The following is a 20,381-nucleotide window of genomic DNA, read 5'->3' on the forward strand; positions in this document are numbered from 1 at the left end:
GCAGCATTCCTTGCTATGTTCCCAGTTAAGAGGACACACTTTTGCTTTCGCGTCTACCTTTTCTGACTTCCTGGGTGGCATTTTTAGAATGTCAGATTATGGAAAACTACAATGTGTTCCAAGGTCATAATTTGGAAGGAACAAAATGAGGAAAGTGTGTGAAAGGCTTGGGAGCAAGAGCCGTACTTTGAAGCAATGTCCTAGATAGAGGAGGACTATTTAGGACTTTTCCACGACGTCGACAGTATCAAAGGGTAAAAGAGGTTACATGCTTGGTACAGCATGCTGGGATGTAACATTTGTTATAGTTTTTTCATCTATATGTTTACTTTAGAAAGAATAATGACCGGTTTGCTGCCAAATTGAGCCTGTATGACTTTGCCAAAGGAGGGCATTGAAGTGTGGGATGATTTCATCGGTGCATTCTTGATCCGTTGGATATTAAGTGCTCGTATATTATCCCACATGGATGTCAGTGTACATGTGCTGGCCTGTCACAATGGTATAGTCAATGCAAGGCGAATGTGGCATTTTCATGGTGTGTTGGGCAGGGCAGGGGTAGAAAGTCAGTTGTAATAAAAAATGAGTTGCTGTGTTGTTGTGACAGCACATAATTTCAAGCACTATTTACGTGGGGGATGGCCGAGGTAAAACGGGTGGTAAGCTGTTCACATGCTTGAAATACTCAGGTGTTGTAATGGCAGCTTGGTCCCGCAGTGAGAATAGGGATATTTTTCAAGCAAGACCCAAGCGAGGTTCCCCAGTTCCCTTATGACTGGATGTGGAAGCATTAACAGTTTCTCAGGTACAGAAACAGTCAAAAGGGCCCTGAGACAAAGTGTTTGAGGTCGCAGAGAGGCTTACTTTGACACAGTTGTTGCGTGTGTATGTATTGTACGGAGATATTCAGATCAGGACACAACGATTATAGGCTTAGTTCATATGTGCTCAAGAATCCTCACCTCCCTAACAGTTGGAAACGTAGAATCCTAAAAATGAATACAGCAATTGCATTTTTTTACAGCACGTTTAATTTTTAAGATATGACATTGTGGAATGTTACCATACGTTTTTTAAATTATTTCTAAAGATTTTTCCGGTTTTCTCTGCAGATTTAAAAATTCCCCATAGAAATATACTAATATGTAGAAATATTTTCAGAGAGGTTAACATGTTTGAAGGGTGCTTGGAACTCTCTTCATAGAGGTGGGCTAAAAAGGAGGGACAATATCTCTGATTTGCCTGAGACCCATCATTAGTTAGCAGTTCATGGAAATATCAAATTTAAGTCCGAGTCATTTGGCTTACTCACTGGCCATCTCCTTCCATTTTTTCCCCTCCAGAACACAAGTTTTTAGGGAAAATGCTCTGGTATTCTAAAACAGACTTCAATTTGCTCTGCTTTTAAAAGCCAACTTCCTCCGATTCAAGAAGAGGAGAAAGAAATTCCTTTTTGCACTTCACCCTTGTAATACCTAATCTAGAATTAAATCCGTCATTGTTTTGCTTGCCATGCCATTCCAGGTTGGAACCAGCCCCTATGCAAATCAGTCTTGACCCTACTCCCCATGGGCCTATGGATTTAGGCCCAGATCTCTGTACTGGGGGTGAATGTTTGACTTGGTTCAGCATTCTGCCCCTCAATTGTTCTTTTTTGCAATTGTCACCAGAGTGGGACAGGTATGCCCAGACGTGAGTCCTGTGCTCGCTGTGCCACTGGTTTCAAGGTAGCCTGAATGATGACGGGTGATACCCAGAAACCGGTTCCAGGATGCTCTTTTCTGGCCCAGGGAGGACCTGGCCTAGCAGGTTCGGCTGAACTGTTGACATTGGGAGCAGGGTCAAGTGTGATTTTCAAATGGCTGGGTCCAAACTGGAATAACATGGTGAGCAAAAAACTGTGGATTTAGGCCCAGATCTCTGTACTGGTGGTGAATGTTTGGCATTGTTCAGCAGTCTGTCAATCATTTTGTTTTTTTTGCAACTTTCTAAAATTGACATTTTTTGAATTGTGATAAAAAAAATCTGACTGTACTATTAAAGATTGCTTTTAATTAGAATTCTTAATGTTTAAATTAGTTTTATTGTTGCATCAGTAAGCAGACAAAACATGGTTCTCATTCAGCCAGTGTGGCGACAACATTCAGCCACAGACAGCTCCACAGCAACTTTTGAACAAACTCCATGCCATCTGCCCCTCCACCGGAGCCTAGCCAGTCTGTTATCTCAACCTTGTCTATAGCTTGTCTAACTCCCTAAGGGAACCCCAGGATAGTTACTCCGTTGGCTCAGTCAGGCGTAGCAATTTTAAGTATCTGGGACACGTCAATTCCGTAAATTCCTGGGAAAGCAATGAAATGAAATATATGAATTACCAGCATTTGTAAAGCGCACAGCTACCTTCGGGGAGGTGTCCTGGCGCTGGGGGCCGTCGGGACGATTAGGCGAGCTATTGCCCAGAGTCATATGGTGCTGGGATAACCTGCAGCCGGCGATCGAACCATGAACCCTGTGGTCCGGAGTCAGGCACCCTGGACGCTGCGCCACACCTCTTCCACGCCTGCCAGGTCTCACAGGCATATCCCCCATTCCCAATAAGTGCCAGATGCGATATAACCAATTCTGTCGTGACTGTACCCTTTCAGTACCCCGAAGGCTAAGATAGATGTGCTTTCCCTATTGCTAAAGCTACATGTCTACCCCGTTTGGATTTAAGTTGGTATGTGAGTGGGTTTGGGAGGCGCAGCACTATATAGGAGGGAAATACAGGAGGCTTGATATTGAAATGTGTGTCGATGTCGGACAGAATCTCATCCCAAAACTATCTTTGTTTAGGACAATTAGAATTCTTTTGACACCAAACTCGCCATGTCTACCGGCTCCCAGTTGGAAGTTACAACTTATTAAATGTAATAAGATAGCTCCAATGTTATCCTATTGGGGAGGTTGGCCTTGCAGTAGTGAATAATGAGTTTAGGAGTGTTTCCACTACCAGTACTTGTAAAACTTAAAAGTACATGTCCTACTTTTTAAATGCACTGCACCCTGCCTCTGGGCTGTTCAGAACCTACCTTAGGGGTGACTTACATATATTAAAAAGGAGTTTTTTTTCCCTTTTCGTTCTCGCAAACATTAAGTTGGCGAGCATGGAAAGTTTTACTCCAGACCACCTCCCAGTGAGATTTTTCAATACGGGCGATCGCGGATGATCACTACCTCTTGCGTTGAGAAACCTTCCGTTCGTGTTGAGGAAACTGCTGCTCAAGTAGAACATCTACACGAGCGGCAGAAAGAAGCAGCGCCCTCTTACGCTGCACATGGTGCCGTTCGCGTTGCTTTTATAGCAAGGGACAAACATCTGGCACTAAAAACAGCGCAAACTGTGCGACATAGCAAACCCTGCCGCTTGTGGAACTGCGTGGCGGAGTTTGTTGCTCACTATGCAGAACTCCGCGAACACCTCCCAGGCCTACTTATAGCCCTTCTGTTTTGGGCTATACCTGTTGTTAAAGACCCGCGCATGCGCCACAGAGTTCAGGGCCTTTAACAATCTGTATAGCCCTCGACAGTGGGCTATAAGGCTATATTACACCAGTTTTACAAGGGTATCAAAAATAAAGCAAAACTGTTTGTTCCTTTTATTTGCTATGGTGATAAAAGCTTTGTGTTGTGGACTGAGGGCAAACACTATTTTCTGCATACCCTATCATGGACATGCAAAGAATTTCCTAAAAAGTATGTTCCATGTTTCGCTTCAGTGCAGTCTTTATGAAGTATAGCCAATGGACTTGTACCTACAGTGTGGGGTGTGAATTTAATCATCTTCAGTGAGCATCTCCATTGGTATTTTGTTTCAGCACCATCTGTTTCTCTGCATCGTACAATAGGTATCCTGATAAACAGAGTATGCTAAAGACAATTTTACTTTATTCCAATTTCAGCATATTCTATGAAGAGCTCCCTAGTTTTGCTCGAGCCTATTCTAGCAGTATTTGCCTAGGATGAGACACTAACCCTATGATGAAGCATGCCTCGATATGTGGGTGATTGGTTTCGTCTATAAGAAAGGGACTCTAATACATTAAATCTAGTAATTAGAGTTGTCTTCCTGGACGATGTCAACAGTTTTCTGGACATGTGGAATGACTGTGGTTGGGAGGATGTACCAGTGAATAGTTTCGTCTCCCTCCCTGATAGGTGCCTAAAGCAGATTGTTTCTTTTCCATCATTCTTCCCAAATGTGTACAACTAGCACCACCTCTGAAACATGACGGAGTTTCTTGAGGGATCCTCTAATGGACAACGGAGTAAAAAATATCGAATAAAGGTGAGTTGTGTTTAGTGTTGGAGCTTTATCTCCACATCGGTTGTACTTGTGGTTCCCTGCCAGGCCCATTATGGCAGAAAACAATCAAACTTTGTCTTTAGCAAAAACTTGTGTTAAGCGGTAGTCTGTTTAAACGAGGTGCGTGGTCTGGAGATTTGTCCTGTGTTCCTTTGTAATTGTGCAATGTTTTCCTCAGGTAACGCATCGTTGATAACTGCAATTAAACTTTGTTGACTGTGAAATTAGAATCTGGTTTTCCTACTCCCCTGAAATCCGATTTCGCTGAGAACTTCCCAGAACACTGGAAGGCACCGGTAGTTATAAAACCACCCTTTTTATGAAATAATCCAATGTATGCTTACACATGACCTCGCGTAAGGAAGTTAGATTGAAATGTAAACCAGGTCCCATGAAAGACGTCGTATTAAGGACTGGTGTTCAAACATCTTGTGATTGATTTCACCAAAATGCCAATTTATTTTAGGCATCTGTGGAGCTCTGCGTCTGTTGTTAAACACCTGGTACGTTGCCAACCTCTAGCTCTACTTTCTTTCTCTAGACTTGTAGGTGCTACCCACAGCAGTAGGTACTGCCTGAGTTAGAGGAGTCAAAAAGGAGACGTGTGGAGCATTGCAACTCTTGATTCCTAGCTAAAGAAAGAGACCTGTTCCGTCATTGGATATGGGGTCTAGAAGCCCCTATGGTCATTTTAAGTTCTAACACACCAGCTTTAAGTCAAACCGCATATGAAAATCCCATTTAAGTCCATCTTTCACATACCGTCAACCCAAAGCAAGCTGACATGGGTGATCGCTGTTAGGAGCTCATCTGGGTTTACCCTGGTCCCTGAACCTCTGAGATCAAATGATAAAATAAAATCTCTTCATTGATGACATTATAGGGTGACATGATAAGAGGAACTTAAGTGGATAGCTTTAGTGCTTAATTTGAGCCGGGGGGGGGGGGGGCACTGGCACTCGATTTTGGGGACTGGCACATATTTTTCAGCAGCAGACCTATACGAGAGAGAGCAAGAGAAAGCAGAACGCACAATTTAAAAATATGGAGGAAAAGAGGGATGGAAAAAAGTCACAAAGGGAGAAAGTAGGGACCTGCAAGAGTGAGATAAAGGGGGGAGGGAGTGGCTGTTGGTGGATTAAAAGAGGTATGAGGTGGATTTGGGTCTGTTCATTTTTGGTATACTGTGCACTGACATTTAATTGCACCTGCCAGGGGCTTTTGAGTCGAGCCCCAGGCACCACTTCTCTTTCTTTTACAAGTTGAGCAACGGCTTTTTCATTTCATTTGCTAGAACCAAATATCTGGTAGCAGTCGAGAAGAACTTGGTACAGGCATTGCATCTATTCTGACCTCCTCAAAGTGTGGGCTGGCGACCACACTGTAAGGGGCTACAGCAGTACCTCTCGCCCATGATCCCGTCTTTCTATTAAACTTGGCAGTCTTTCATAGGCCCCGTGGGTACCAGATTTGCCCCTGGCTCTCCTTATATATTTTCACGTTACTTATCTTTGGTGAGAGTATGCCAGTCACTCAGTTTTGACAAACACGATCAGTCAGATATCAAAATGTGTACAGAAAGGGCTTGCCCTAACCATTGACCTATTTCCACATTTAGTATTCCTTCTACGACCATTCTTTATGCCTCGGGCTGTGTCCTTCTCTCTGGTTTCTCTTTTGCTGTTGCTATCATTTATTTAGACCCTCTTATTGAACCACAGTGCTCATCTGTTATTATTGACTTTGATGTGGACGCATGAAAGGTATGCGTAAAGTGCTACACATCTAGGTAAGACAACGTTGCTGCTGCTGCGTTCATCGCAGGCGTTTGATGTCTGCTGGGTTCTGCTGAAACCTCAACGGTACCTGAGAGACTCTGGAAATCGAGGAGTGCTGAGGAAAATATTTTGAGTCTTGAGAAATATTGAGATGAATTGTCTGCAAAAACAGAACTAATGCAGAATGCTAGCACTTAGAAACTTCCACCTACACGGCCACATTTGAATTGCAAAAGCAGGAGTCTGTTCCCGGCTTATCTTGCCATGTCTGCTTCTTCTGCTTAGTTAATGTATATGCTCAGAGTGTTTCCGTTTCAGTTTATATAGGTTGAATTAAGTTTACTCTGTGAACTCAGGTAATTGGAGTTCAAGGAGCCAGCACTGTGTACAAGAGAAAGCATAAATATGGAAACTGCCAACCAGCAGTCCATTGAAGTGGGTAGTGATAGAGACAAATGTAAAAGGCACCAGGCCCAATATCTAGAAAAATAAGCTCAAAGCTTCAGAAGGGCAGAGGTACGGCGGCCTACTCGATTCTTAAAGTACTCTGTTTACCAGACGTTTATGCAGGAGTAGCGTTTTTTCCTGTTGCACACTTGTGTTCTCTATCCACACATGCACAGATTCCTCATATTGTCGATTATACAGTTAGCAATTTCTGACATTCCATTATTTTTTTTTGTCTTTACATTCTTTACTCTCAAGTAAAGAAAAATCCATGTCTCCCACCTTGCATGTGCACAGCAGAAGCACCCAACCACTCTTAGAAAATGGTTGATGTTATACTCGTACTCTTAGTGCACCCCTCACGACTGGTTGGTTTAGTTGTAAATTTGGAAGTGGAGGCAAGTGTGGGAAAAGCTTTGCTTTTGCTTACACATAACTACAAAGATACGATGCTGCGTTTTGTGTAGTTATTTACATTGCTTTTTCATTAGCATCCTCCCTGACACAGTACTAGGAACGCCCACAGTTCCTACTCCCCAGTGTCGATTTAGAAATGCAGTATTAGCTCTGTGTTTTGCAGTACTTCCGCTGTCTTTGTGACTAGGAGCAGGACAAAGCAAACAACGCGTTGCCAGTGCAAGATCAGATCATCCAAGCCCGCAATCAGTTGTGGGTTAGAGATATATCTCAGGGTCACATTTATTACAACACAATTTTCCAATTTTTTAAACCTTTTCAAAATTTCTTTCATAATAATACAATCATTTTTGAGTCAACATGAGGCATTAGTTGAGGCATGTTTCACCGTCATCTGTACTACCTGATCACAAAATACCATGTCACCTGTTGGGTAATGTGCTGTCCATACCTAATTTTCATGTGATATCTGCTCCTCACTGGGAGACCCTGTGATGGGGGCAGATATTGTGTCACACGGTGGCATTGTGTGTCACATGGAGGCACCATGTGAGTTGGCAGGTATGCTACTACCTAAAAATATTCTTGGTTTGGTGTAGAGAAGGACTGCAAGTTGGCAGCTTTGCGGCTATTCAATGTTCTCACGGCCTAGCACTGCCTGTTCTATTTTGATGCAGCAGCAGTCGAGAAGCTTGTTCCCCTTGTGTATAATGGGGATGCAGTGTCAATGTGAAGCAAAATGTGACAAGAAAAACATAAGAAAGCCGGAACTTGAACCTGTGTCACCCATGGCATGGGGACATGGAGGTGACAAGCATGTCACCAGATTCAGCCATTTTGGAGAGCATCAACCCTAGAGATCATAAAGCAAACGCTGACGTCATCCCTACAGTTCTCCAGAGGATGCTTCAAGAACCCTGAGCCCACTTTAATTATAATTTTTTCAATTCTGTACTTCATTTACATTCATATTTGCTGAAAACGTGATGAGAAACCACGAGAGACGTACAACGACATACACGGGAAATTTTCAAGGGCTTAAAGCACTTTTGTATTTATTATTGGTTGACAAGCTACCAGAAGCATGTAAGGTACGCAAGCTGTATGTAACCTAGCTCCTTACGTGAACCACGTAAAAGAGCATAAGCTTAGCGAACCGTGTAATTGTAGTGTAATCTGAAAACATCTTTGAAACATTTCACGATCGTTCAGGCTGCTTTGAGCGTCTGGAAATCTACTAATAAAGGCGCAGCAGTCTAAAGGTGCCCCATGATAGAGGCAGCGCAGGAAGTCAGGAACAAAGATGGCCTCTCCCAGGTCATAAAGGAAGATTTATCTGGAGTGAGTCTGAGTCATTGGATGACTTCAGGTGGGCTATTATTGTAATGGTCTTCGGGAGCCATTCCGAACAAGTGAGCTGACTCTACAGTCATCACCTAAACTACTGAAGGATGGGGATCTGATGATTTCAATTGAAAATACGTGATGATATGTATTATTCTAGAAATACAAGCTGACCTCTTCAGGGTGAACGTGGAATACAGTGGTGGGATGATTGTAGGACAATTTCAGGATGAAAGTGGATTATTTCAACATAATTTAGCGATAATACCAGGATGATTGCATTTTACTCCATGAGGATTTTATGATAATTTAAGCATAAGTGTGGATAACTCTGAAAACTTAGAATGACAACATCAGGATGAGTGCACATTACTCTAGGAGGATTGTGCAACAATGTTAGGAATAGTGTGGAATACATCAGATGATTTTACAACTTCTGAATGATTGTGGATTACCCTTGGATGATACTAGGACGTCTTGGGGATAAACAAGGTTTAAGTTAAGTTATATAAACTTATAACGTGCACAGATACTCCGCGGAGTGTCCCGGCGTGAGCCTGAAAAGGGTTGGAGTCAGAGGACAGAACTAGAAAGAAATGGTTATCAGCATTTTCCTAAAGATCATAGGATCTTTGACGCTCCGTAAGGCCAGTGGCAATTCATTCCATGTCAGCGCAGCAATCCGGGTAAAAGAGCTCCCCCCAAGCCTCTGGTGATGAAACCGCGGGGTCTGTGCCAAAAGTTGGCAGCAGGAACAAAACTGTCTCACCGGACAATAGAAAGCAATCCTCTTCTGCAAATAAATGGGTCCCATGATGATGCTGTTACAATGTCAGAACAAGAGCTGAGCTTCTCTGTGATGTTTCCACAGCTCTTTCTGATGATAACCATTGATTGTCACTTCATTTCCTTCATCCAGTGTATTTGAGGTGCAAAGCTAATTTCATCTGCCTCCCTCCCTGTAATTTAACCCATGTCAAACGTCTGATTTGCATTCTACCCTACAGCGTCAAGCTTCAGGCATTAGCTCCTCTTCGAGCAGAATATGTGTTTAGATGGGAGAAGTGCAAGGAAAAGTCCTAAGTTACTCCTTTCGTGCAAGCTTGATAGTGAATGATGGTAGAGGAAGCTGTTATTGACAGTCTGTAAGTGAGTGAGTGTTTAAAGGTACTCATGCAGAAGGAAGCAATGCTGTGGGTGACTGACTCTAGGGTCAGCTAAGTTGTAAACGGCTGGGAAATGGAGGCGCAGAAGCTGTAAATGAGTGCATATGTGCAGGTACGCACTGGTGGATACGAAAAGCTTTAAGCGAAGGGTTTAAATGAGTGATTAGGAGACACTTGAGTTGTGGTTAAGTGTGTGCTGCAATGGAGGGTTTGGGGTGCAAAAAGGGAATGACGGAGTATCCCACAGTGGGCATTTGAAGGCAAAGAAATCTAAATGTATTAGAATTTTTGTGTGAGATGAATTTGTGAATCATTATCCGTCGGTTGCACAATTAAGGGAAAGAAGCTGTGAGTTGGTCAGCACGCCTACAAAACCAATTTAGGATGAGGGAAGCTGCAAGCGTCTGTAGGTGACATGTTTAGGGGGCTGGATCTGTGAGCACATGAATTCCTGCAGGTGAGAGTAAGGGGGGTCTCTGAGTAGAAGGAAGGAGAATAGTTTCAACACCCTGGCGGGAAATTAGGGTGAGGAAAGATGTGACATGAGAGGCTAGGTGCTAGTATGTGATAGAGCAATTATTTGGATATCAAGAATGTAGGACCTTTCACTCTGGTTTCTCTTCAAACTGAATAAATCTTTCGCCTTTTACTAAAGATTCCCGTGGAGAGCAACATCAAAGAGTTTCACTCAATTTTTGAAAGCCCTGGTGCTGCAGGGTTAAAAAAATAATAATAAAAATGTCAGTCCTCTTTTTTTGGTCCTTGGGCCATGTGGTTCTGTGCTGTCACAGTATGCCACTGACTATTTTGTGAGTCTCGAGCCTGTCCGCTTTTTTTTGTTTTTACCGGTCTTATTTCCATTAATCGTACCTTCCAGCACAGGAGTATTTTTTAGTAGATAGGCCATTTTTTTGAAGTGGCATTTAGAACTAATATTTCTGGTTGGGGCCTAAAACCTTTTTGTGTAGTTCAGACTGCACATGTAACAAGCATCAATCGTACAAATGTAAATATAATGTTATCTTTATGATGCCGGCTTGCCCAAGCTTCCTCGTATATATGCCCTTTCGTTAAGGACACTACATTTAGCAAGATAGGGAATGCACACCCTCTTTTAACAATGTTCATACTTTCTCAACTCTATCTTTGATTCGTGGTTGCGTGTTCGTTGGAATGGTGCCCTGCCCTGTCGGCACCAAAGTACTACATCACTGTATTTTGGGACGGGTGATCGCCCCAAATTCCAAGGCACAGCGTCATGCTGCTTGTGCAATTTTTCCTTTTAACTCCGTTTTAGTCTCGGTTATTCCTTTCTTTCAATTGTGTTATTCAACTTTTACTTTCCTCTTTAATGCCACGCGCAAGGAAATGTGCAAATTTTCAATGAATTCAAATGTTCCAGTTTGTCCATCCGGACCTTAAGCCAAGAACAAGTACAGACGCACGAAGTTCATCAAAAGGCAGTATTTTATTGACCCAATGCATTTCGGGCACTTCACGCCCTTCTTCAGGGGTAACTGAAAACAACAATAAAACTGGCATCATTGATTTATCTATCATAATTTAGCAGAAAAACATGTGACTAGACAATTGCACCCTAAATCACTTTTACAAAATTTGTTTCACTTTTGTGCTAAACTCCCCACATATTTAAAGGTGATTATCCATAACCTCCCACGTGTTCTTACCCAAAAACATTAACCCCTACCTGGTTCCCATGCGTCTCCCTCTGTATTATCGGCAATTGTCATCTCAAATATACACCCGAAATCACCAACTGCTCCATTATTATGGGCTGCAGAATGCTAAGTCCAAGCTCCACAGACACCTGAGCACCTCTCATGGTCCTGGGTAAGTCCTCTTCATGGGCTGGCGATGCAAGGGTGGATATGGGTAAAAGGAGGATGATATATGGCTAGAAAGAGGCACCTATAGAAGTTTGAGGTTGTGGCATTTCAAGTGCACAGAACCTAAACTCAGTTATTTTTTCAACTTCTCATCCACTGTTCCCCATGGGGAAAATGGTTCACTTATACACACACAAAATATATTGTTAATTAATCTGCCTTACTGAGTACAGGAAAGTTGTCCTTTAGAGCGAAACTTCTCATATTTACTTTTATATATCACACATAGGCACAGACGTTACAATTACCAAATCCAGCCTATTTATAAATATATTCAACAATCCTATTGTATTTCTTCTTGAAATCAATAACACATGAAAATGTGCTGAGGGGCAAAATGTTCGTGCAGAAGTAAATACAATCCCTATCTTATTTTTTCATAAGAAATGTATAATCTGATGTTTTTTTTTAGCAAGCTCTCTGTCATATTGTCATAAAAGTTGATGTTTCAAGACTACTCAAAACTCTGGTACAGGAGGTTAAGGGTCCTTCTGAGCCTGGAAGAGTGGGGAGATCCTTTCGAATCTGAAAGGATGAGGGGATCATACTCCCTAGAACCAATACATTAGCCTTCAAGGTATCCCTCTGCTAAAAGAGGCAGTTCTCACAGAGGGAAAAAGTGTGTGGTAATGCGACACGTCTATATGCCACTTCAATAAGAGGTGGATAAAAGGGAAAGAATCCTTTTTTATAAGTAACCCTCACCCACACTAGTAGTGACATGCTTCCTATTCGTGTTCACCCCAACACTGAGTCACAATAAGGAATAATGTGCCAGTGTGACTAAACACAAGGTCGACATGTTTCATACTATGTAAGTCCTAGTGATCAGTAGCATTTCTTCAGGACCTAAAAAGATGAGTGTAGGTGTGTGTGCACGTCAGAAAGAGGAGGGTTCCGTGGTGGTAACCCCGTCAATGTGTAAGGTCGCTCGTGGTAGACCCTAGGGAAGAGTACCTAGAAAGGTCAATAATCTCTGTAAGTAGATGTGTCCACGCGAAGCCCTCTTACTACAAGCAGGGAAATGTCCTTAGGCTTAGCTGCGCTGGTTGTGCCCGCAGGGTTTGACTACAGGGCATACCCCCACACGCCCACTGAAGAGAACATCCCCCCCCCCCCCCACCCCCACTAGGTTAAGTTTAAAAAACATTCCTAGCATGCCACTATATGTTCACATATTTTCGCGTCACACTGCCCTTTTGGTCCACATCAAGTTGTTTTGTTTATGAATTGTGATCAGACCAGTAGTACTTCAAGTACATTGTTAGGTAATAACACTGACCGATCTATGTTTTGAGTCATAGATAGCCCCAGAATGTGGTTCTTAATTGCTGATATAAACTTGGCATATGCAGGTTGACATGCTGTGTTATAATGAGTGTGACACCATACTGTGGAGCGCAGTAGTTACAGCTGGCAGTATATGAGGTAACATACACAAGACGGTGGTGTGTGCGTCATGTATAAACACACTGCGGCACTAATTTGCCATGACATATATTGCTTGCTTTTCAGGTACTTCCTGAGAGGCAAGTATATACTGCCTTTGCATGCACAAAGATTAGTATGCATGCCACACACAATTTGCATAGGACATAATTTACGTAACCCTGCCCGACATATGCCAGGACCTATCAAGGCCAGTAGTGTAGGGCAAAAACATGTTGTCGTTTAATGGTCATAGGTCCACAATATCATGAATGCACCTTCCATAGTCTTTATTCTTACCCATCCTCCCCATTAATAAAGGGATACCTTGGAGTTGGAAGAGGAATCTTATTTAGTTGCTACATCCCCCCTGATAGAAACACTCAAAGTGCTCCCTAGAACACGGTGGAACCCACCCTGACTTTTAGGGGTCAGGGTGAACCCGATGATGAAGAATGCTACAGCTAGAGTGGGTGAGGGTTGCTTAAAAAAACATGTTTTTTCTCACCTCTTATTGAGGTGGCGTATAGGCGTGGCATATTACCACACACTTGTCCCCTCTTCGTAAGTGCTATCAGGGGTGGCCTTAGGCATGTGCAAGCTGTGCACCTGCACAGGGCCGCCAAACCCCAGGGGCCGCCACACCAATATATATACTTAATATAATAATCCTCTGAGGATGGATACATATTTGCGTGGCAGGGATTTGTCGGTCTCCGGCTCTGTTCCACTTCCAAACAACCTGACCTTCCCCATCACTGGCCTCCACGCCTGCGTTCCTCCTGGTTCCTGATTGGCTACTTTTTTTCCCTACCCACTCCCTCATGTCGTGTGTCACAATACCCTCCTCCTCCTAAATTTTATTGTTCTGAGACGAATTCGGAAGGGTAGGAGCAGCCGCAGGTACTGGTCATTTAACGCATTTTCTGGAAGTTGTATTAAAACACCTTCCTGAGCTCAGGGGGGCTCCGCCAGCCCGGTCCCCCTCTTCTGGGGCCCCCTACCTATGCTCCCTGCCCAGGGCCACCATGAGCCTAGAGCCTCCCCTGGTGCTATCTTTTCTATCAGAGGGATACCGTGCAGGCAAATGTGATGTTTCAAGACTCTCATTGATGACCAGTCTCCAACATCAGGACAACCAATTTAAAGTCACTCAAAGTAGCACACAAATTTAACCCCTTAAGCGCTGCGCCAGTCCAGCGGCCGACGGCACCACTACCTCGGGAGTGCTGCCGTCGGCCGTTGGACGTTCCAACTGCACCTGCACAAAGGAACGTTCAGCACTGGAGCTGGACGTTCCAAAGCAGCTAAGGTGCTAAGAGGCATCTACAAACAAATCAAAAATTCTCTTATAAAATTCTTAATTAAAAACACGTTATGTGTGCAAATAATGATACAAAAAATACGACCATCCTCATCCCCATAACTTCAACTTGTTAATATATCACTCACCATAAGCCTATTAAAAAGATCAGCATAAAATATTATTAAATATAGATTCTACACATCCATATAAAAACTAGATTCTCTTGAACAAAGAATGGGCACTTGGTTTTCTTTTAAATAATCATAAGCACGTGATATTATTTAATTGAAAAAGGGGTGATAACTCTGTATATGTCATCTATTTAAATTGCTCTATAAATGACCCTGTAATCAGCATTTCGTAATAAGAATGATATTTTGAGGGTAATTCTGTTCATTAGTCTTATCATTTTCCTCGCGTTCCTCGAGGTTTTGTTAAATTTTTTTAATTCAATTTCCACAGATTGTTCTATTGATCTCTATTTTAAACCACTGATCCAGCAATATATCCTGGATTTGTTATAACAGCCCTCTAGACTAGGTCAGGGCGAGATTTCCGTTATGTAGGTGTGACCTTTAGTGATTTTGCATTAGGCTTGTTTCACAAAATTTCCCAAATCATCTATTAGGCTGGATATTTAAGTCCTTCGCAGCAAAAAAATGAGCGCACGCATAATGGAACAACAATAAATGGCCAGAATCTAGTGATCTCTGTTTGCTGTGGTTGTGAGCTACTTTTTTTATCACTAAATGTGTCCTGGACGTGAGAACGCATTTCACACAAAAATATAGTTCCAAATGTCAGTTTTGCATTTTGGGTAATTTCACATCATTTTTCTGAAATGTCACGTAATTATGCAAAACCAGCTTATGCAGATTTTGGAAACCCCTATTCCAGACGCCTTTGTAGTAAGCTAGGCTCCTGCAATTGTTTCCGGTATAAAGTCGATTCTTCTTGTGCACTTGTCACACATGACAAGAGTTACATGCAGTCATAGATGTGCCTCGTGCTTGCTAAAAAATAAAATAACCTGTCTTTCCATATATGTAAAAACTCTTAATGGTGTTTGTTCCATTCTAGCCGCTGCTTACAAAGTGACTTGTGCTAGGACGAAGGCATTGCCGTTTGCTATCGCTACAAACAGTGCAGGGCTTTGGTGAAACACGGCGAAATGCAAACTCTTTTGGAAGTGCTTTCACAACTTGGTTTGATTGGGAATTCAATTTTTTCCTGAAGAAGCAGTTCACGAATTTAAACCCTGCCCCCTTGCCCTTTATGTCCGAATTTCCTTCTTGTCTGGCTTTATGGAACATAATATTGATTTTACTGGAACGTGCGTGGGTGAAAGGCATACACATTGTGTTCTTGTTTCTGTTTACTGTAGACTCTTGTTTTGTACAGTTTAACATAGGTGTTTGGAAGTGCGGCGCCGCAGAAAGATGTGCTTCAGGATACTTTGACCCTGCGTTCAGAAAGGGGAAAGTATTTTCATAATACTACGCTCTGTACAACAATGATGCTACTCCAAGCATACCCTACCAACAGCAAAAATTGACCAACCAAATAGGTATCACCTATGCGAGAGCTATTGGCTTTGTCAGTGTTTTCAACCATGTTGTACAGGAGCGCAGCTGCTGTATACAACATGGCTACAAATCAGTGTGGTCAAAGTGCATTAAAAGAGTATGGGAACTGTAATGCTTCCATTTCTAACGATAATGGCATTACTCCTAGTCCTACTCCCTCGCCTTCCTTCAGTACAAACGAGGCCCCGCCTCCCACCCAGACCCACCCCCAGCATAAAAACTCTGCCCGCCCCCACCTCCACCTGTACACAAACAAGCCGAGCTACCACTCAGTTGAACCGCACCGGGAGGGAGGGAGGGTCCTTGAAGGAAGGCGAGGGAGTAGGACTAGGAGTAATGCCATTATCGTTAGAAATGGAAGCATTACCTCCCGTCCCTCCCTCGCCTTCCTTCAGTACAAACGAGGACATAGCAAGCAGAAGAAAACAGGGACGGACAACTGAGTGACAAAGAACACAAAACAGTGCCCAAAACACAGCAGATCAACATCCCTGGCCTCGCAAAGAGGACAAGACTCTGAGGCCCGAACCCCCACCAGAGGAAAAGCCACCAAGACTGCGGACCGAAACCAACAACCCCACGGAGCGGGGGAAGGCAAACACCGGAGCTGGACCAAAGCGAACAAACAGAGTCCACCACCCGGAAGGACACCACAACCAGCAGGCACCACAGCAAAAGAGGCCGGACAGCCAAACAGAGCAAACGAGACTCCACAGCCAAGGAAGGAGCAGGACAGAACACAGGCAAAACCACCCCATGACAAAGCGAAAACGCCGAGCCACCGGAGGGACAAGGGACGGAACCGGACCCAAAACCAGCAGAACCATACAGACCAGACAGAAGGGAACGCACAAGACAGGGCCCAAACACCCCCAAGTGCCCCGCAGGGGCGACAGCAACCAAAAAACAAGGCCCAAAAGCCGAGAGTCGCAACCCAAGTCCTAAAGGAGCCCAAAGGGCGGACCGGACAGGACTTCCAACACAAGCAGCAAAGACCCCGAAGGGAAGGACACGACAGGGCAGGGAAACAAACACACCAGACCCGGCAAAGAAAACCAGGCAACAGACCCCAGGCAACATGCAAGGAAGCCAGTAGCACCAAGAAGCAGGAAAGCCGCCCCCCTGCACCCGCAGAGGAGCCACCGACAATCCCAGAAGAGCCCCAGAAGGAGCGAACCGCTACACAAAAAGGAGGTCAGCACCAAGGGAACAACACCAGAGCAGAACCCCGGGCCGAAAGGGCCAGCAAACACCAAGCACAGGACAGCCGAGAGGAGGACCGACGGGAAGCCCGCAAGCCACCGCCAGCCGGCCGAGGACCCCCAACCCAGCCAAGGCCAGCCTCACAACCGCCAGGCAGCAGGGGCAAGCCCCGCACAGAACCCAGGGGAAGGGCACGGAACATCAAAGGGCACGGAACCACAGGAAGGAACCCTCACTGAGCGCAACACAACCCGGACAGGAGAGGAAAACAAGGAGTTCAAGGCCAACAGGGAGCAACCAACCCCCGAGAACAGACCCACAGGACCCGCACCAGAAACGCCCAGAGCAGCAGAAAGCAGCGAGGGGGAAGGGGAAGGCACACAGAAAAACCCAGAGGCCAAGGAGAGGGCCAGCCGCCGACCACGCCAAGACCCGGGCCCCTGGCCCAGAGACCAGAACCGGGCCACCCAGGCGCCGCAACAGGACCACCACAGGGAGGCCCCAACGACCCACCAACAGGCCGGACACAGGGAAGGAGTGAGAAACCCCAGGAGGAAGGAGGGACCCAGCACAACAGAACAGCCAGCACACAGGCCACCTGCCAAAGGCAGAGAGCAGACAGCCCCAGCACCCAGACCAGAGTCCACAGACACAGGACACAGGAAACCAAGGACCAAGGACCAGAACCTGGACCAACCCGACCACGGCACAGGACTAAGCCACCGGACGACAGACTGAGCCAACGCCCACGGACCCCACAGAGAGCCCCGAAAGGGCACCAGGGCAAGCCCGAACGCCACAAATCCATCAGCAAGAGGACCCCCGGGAGACCAGCAGGAACCGGAACCCAAACAGAACCCAGCAAAGCCAAGGATAGGCTGGCGACCGAAGCCACCAAAAGCGGAGCCGGAGGAGCCAGTGAACAACCGGCCAGAAGGCAACAGCGGCCGAGCCACCAGGAGAGCACCCCCGGGGACGGACCGACAAGGGCAGCAGGGACAACAGACCCCGGAGACCAACCCAACAGGAGCCAGACGGACAGGCCGAGAAGAAGAAAACGAGCCCAGGCAACCAGAAACACCACAGAAGCCAGGCGCCCCAGCACCCGCAGCCACAGGACCGCCCAAGGAGCCCTGGGACAAAAAGGCCCAAACCCACGAAGGAAGAGAGACCAGGCACCCGGACAAGGGAACGGGGCCGAGCACAGCCCGAAGACGGCACCCCGACAAACCCCAGGCCCAGAGAGGGGATCAGCGAAGACACACCCCGGGCCACCAAAAGCCCGAACACCAGAAGAACCACAAAGGACCCCCTGAATGACACACCAGCCGTAAGTCGCAAGAGGCCGACCAGAGAAGGAAGAGGGAACACCCCTGCCGTAAGAGGGAGAGCCACGAGAGCAACCGGACATGCCGGAAGACCCAGGCTGAAGGCCCGAGGCCGAAGGGGAAGGACGCAACCCAGAAAACGTGCGCACCACATGCAGAGCCCGCGGAAAAGCCGCCCGAAAGGCCAACACACGGAAGGGAACTGGCCGAAGCCAGGAGCAGACCCCCAGGAGAACCGGAACAGGCACAAAGCCGCCGGACACCATAGCCCCAGCAAAAAATCGGGCCGAAGCCAGGAGAACCGTAACAGGCACAAAGCCGCCGGACACCACAGCCCCAGCAACAAAACGGAGCGGGCCCCAAACCCGAGCCCCACCGACAGGAACCCAGCAGAGGGAACAAAAGGCAAGCAAACAGGACACCCAGTCCAGGAGAGCCACCCAGCAGGAACCCGAGACGGGCACCGGCAGAGGAACCCCAATGAACCGGAGGAACCGGCACCAAGCTGACCCAGCACCCATGAACCACTGCACATAGGACCCCGTCAACAGAAATGTCCCGCAGACACAGAGGAGGAAATACCAAAGACGACCCCCCACTAACAGGGAATCGACCAGACAGCAGTGACAGGAACCCAACAGGGCACGGCACCCAGAAAAGGAGGCAGCAAGCCAGGGTGAACAAAAGGCCAAAACCATGAGCACCCGAAAGCCAGAGGAGACACCCACAGCGGGGAGAACGGAAAGGCCCCAGTGCAAGGCACGCGGGAAAGGCAGAACGCCCCATCCCAGGCAAGGCAAACAGAGGGCCAAGGTGGCGACACCCAGCCACCACGAGCCGCCGCCGCCAACTCCATGAAACCCAACATCAAGGAGGGCACAGAAGAAAAAGAGAATAGGCCAACCAGCGCAACAGCAGCAGCCAAGCAGAACAGCGGACCCCCCAAGCAGCACGGCCAGGACAGAGCCCGGCAGCACAATGGAGGAAAGGGGCGACCACCACCAAGAAGCAAAGCCACTGGAGGAAGAGAGGGATGAGTAGCACAAAAGCTAAACCCCAGACACCACCCGAGCGCGCAAAGAAACCCGAAAACTTTCCAGGATCAACACAGCGCAGAAGGAACACAGAGGGCAGAGGAGAGACCGCCCTACGTCACGACACACAGGCAATCGCCAGCCGGGCAGGCCACAGTGGACAGAGCAGCGCACAACAGTGGGAACAGCATGGAAAAACACCACGCACGGGCAACGCATGCCACACCCATAGCACCACACACCACACCGGGCACGAAGGTCAAGCCCTAATCAGAAGGACCGGGAACAGCAAAGAAAGAACCCCACAGTTCCAGCCCGGCAGGAAAAGAGCAAAGCCCCCCCAACCCCCGACCAGCGCAGGAGTTCAGCGAAAAAAGGCATGACAAGAACCCAGCGCCCTACGCAACGCCAAAGGCGGCAGAAGGACCCCCCAAATCCCAGGAAACAGCCCGAACAGGAGCCTCAGGACGAAGATGGGAGGGCACAGAAGCCACCCGCCGAACCCCAGAACACTGGACAGAGCAGCCTCATCCAAGTCAAGCAACAGAAGCAGACACGAGAGGCAGAACACCCCCATACGGAGCCCATGCGGCCAGGGCACCCCAGGGGGACCGGAGAACCAGCAGCAGGGAAGAGGCAGCAAGCCCCAACAACCCCCAGCGACCCAGGGGCAGACAAGCGCCAAGAGCACCACCCTTTTTGAGCGCAAGCCTCGCATGTATGAGGCCCCGGGTTCAATCCCCGGCATCTCCAGGAGTCACTGTCCTGTATCTTGGCTATTTCCAGAAGGCCAGACTGCCATCCTAAGGAAACATGGAGCAGCGGCCGGAGACGCACCCCAGGCAGCCAGAGCCCGAGCCACCAAAGACAAAATAGGAAAAACGGGCCGAAACCCGCCCTACCTGCTCCGAGAAGACAGCATACCGGGAGGAGGCAGCCACACAGCCCGACCCGGAAACGCAGCCCCAGCCACAGGAGGACCGCCGGACACCGCCGAGGATTCCTGAGCCACCGCTCCGCCCCCACACCACGAGGGAGACGAGGAGAGGAGGCACCGCCAGGAGAACGCTGCAGAGGGCACCGCCGTAGCAG

General features: G+C 46.8%; 1 protein-coding gene and 1 non-coding gene across 2 annotated transcripts in view; both read left to right on the plus strand.

Annotated features, from left to right (window-relative positions):
- Positions 1-20,381, plus strand: part of CDKAL1 (CDKAL1 threonylcarbamoyladenosine tRNA methylthiotransferase) — a 2,392,744-nt gene that overhangs the window by 2,341,850 nt on the left and 30,513 nt on the right. The gene's annotated exons all lie outside the window — the stretch shown is intronic.
- Positions 10,103-10,217, plus strand: LOC147722619 (U5 spliceosomal RNA). The gene has a single exon (XR_015295436.1). It is a non-coding gene; the product is annotated as a U5 spliceosomal RNA (small nuclear RNA).

Source organism: Lissotriton vulgaris, chromosome 4_1 (genome assembly GCF_964263255.1).
Source record: "Lissotriton vulgaris chromosome 4_1, aLisVul1.2, whole genome shotgun sequence".
Classification (NCBI taxonomy): Eukaryota; Metazoa; Chordata; class Amphibia; order Caudata; family Salamandridae; genus Lissotriton; species Lissotriton vulgaris.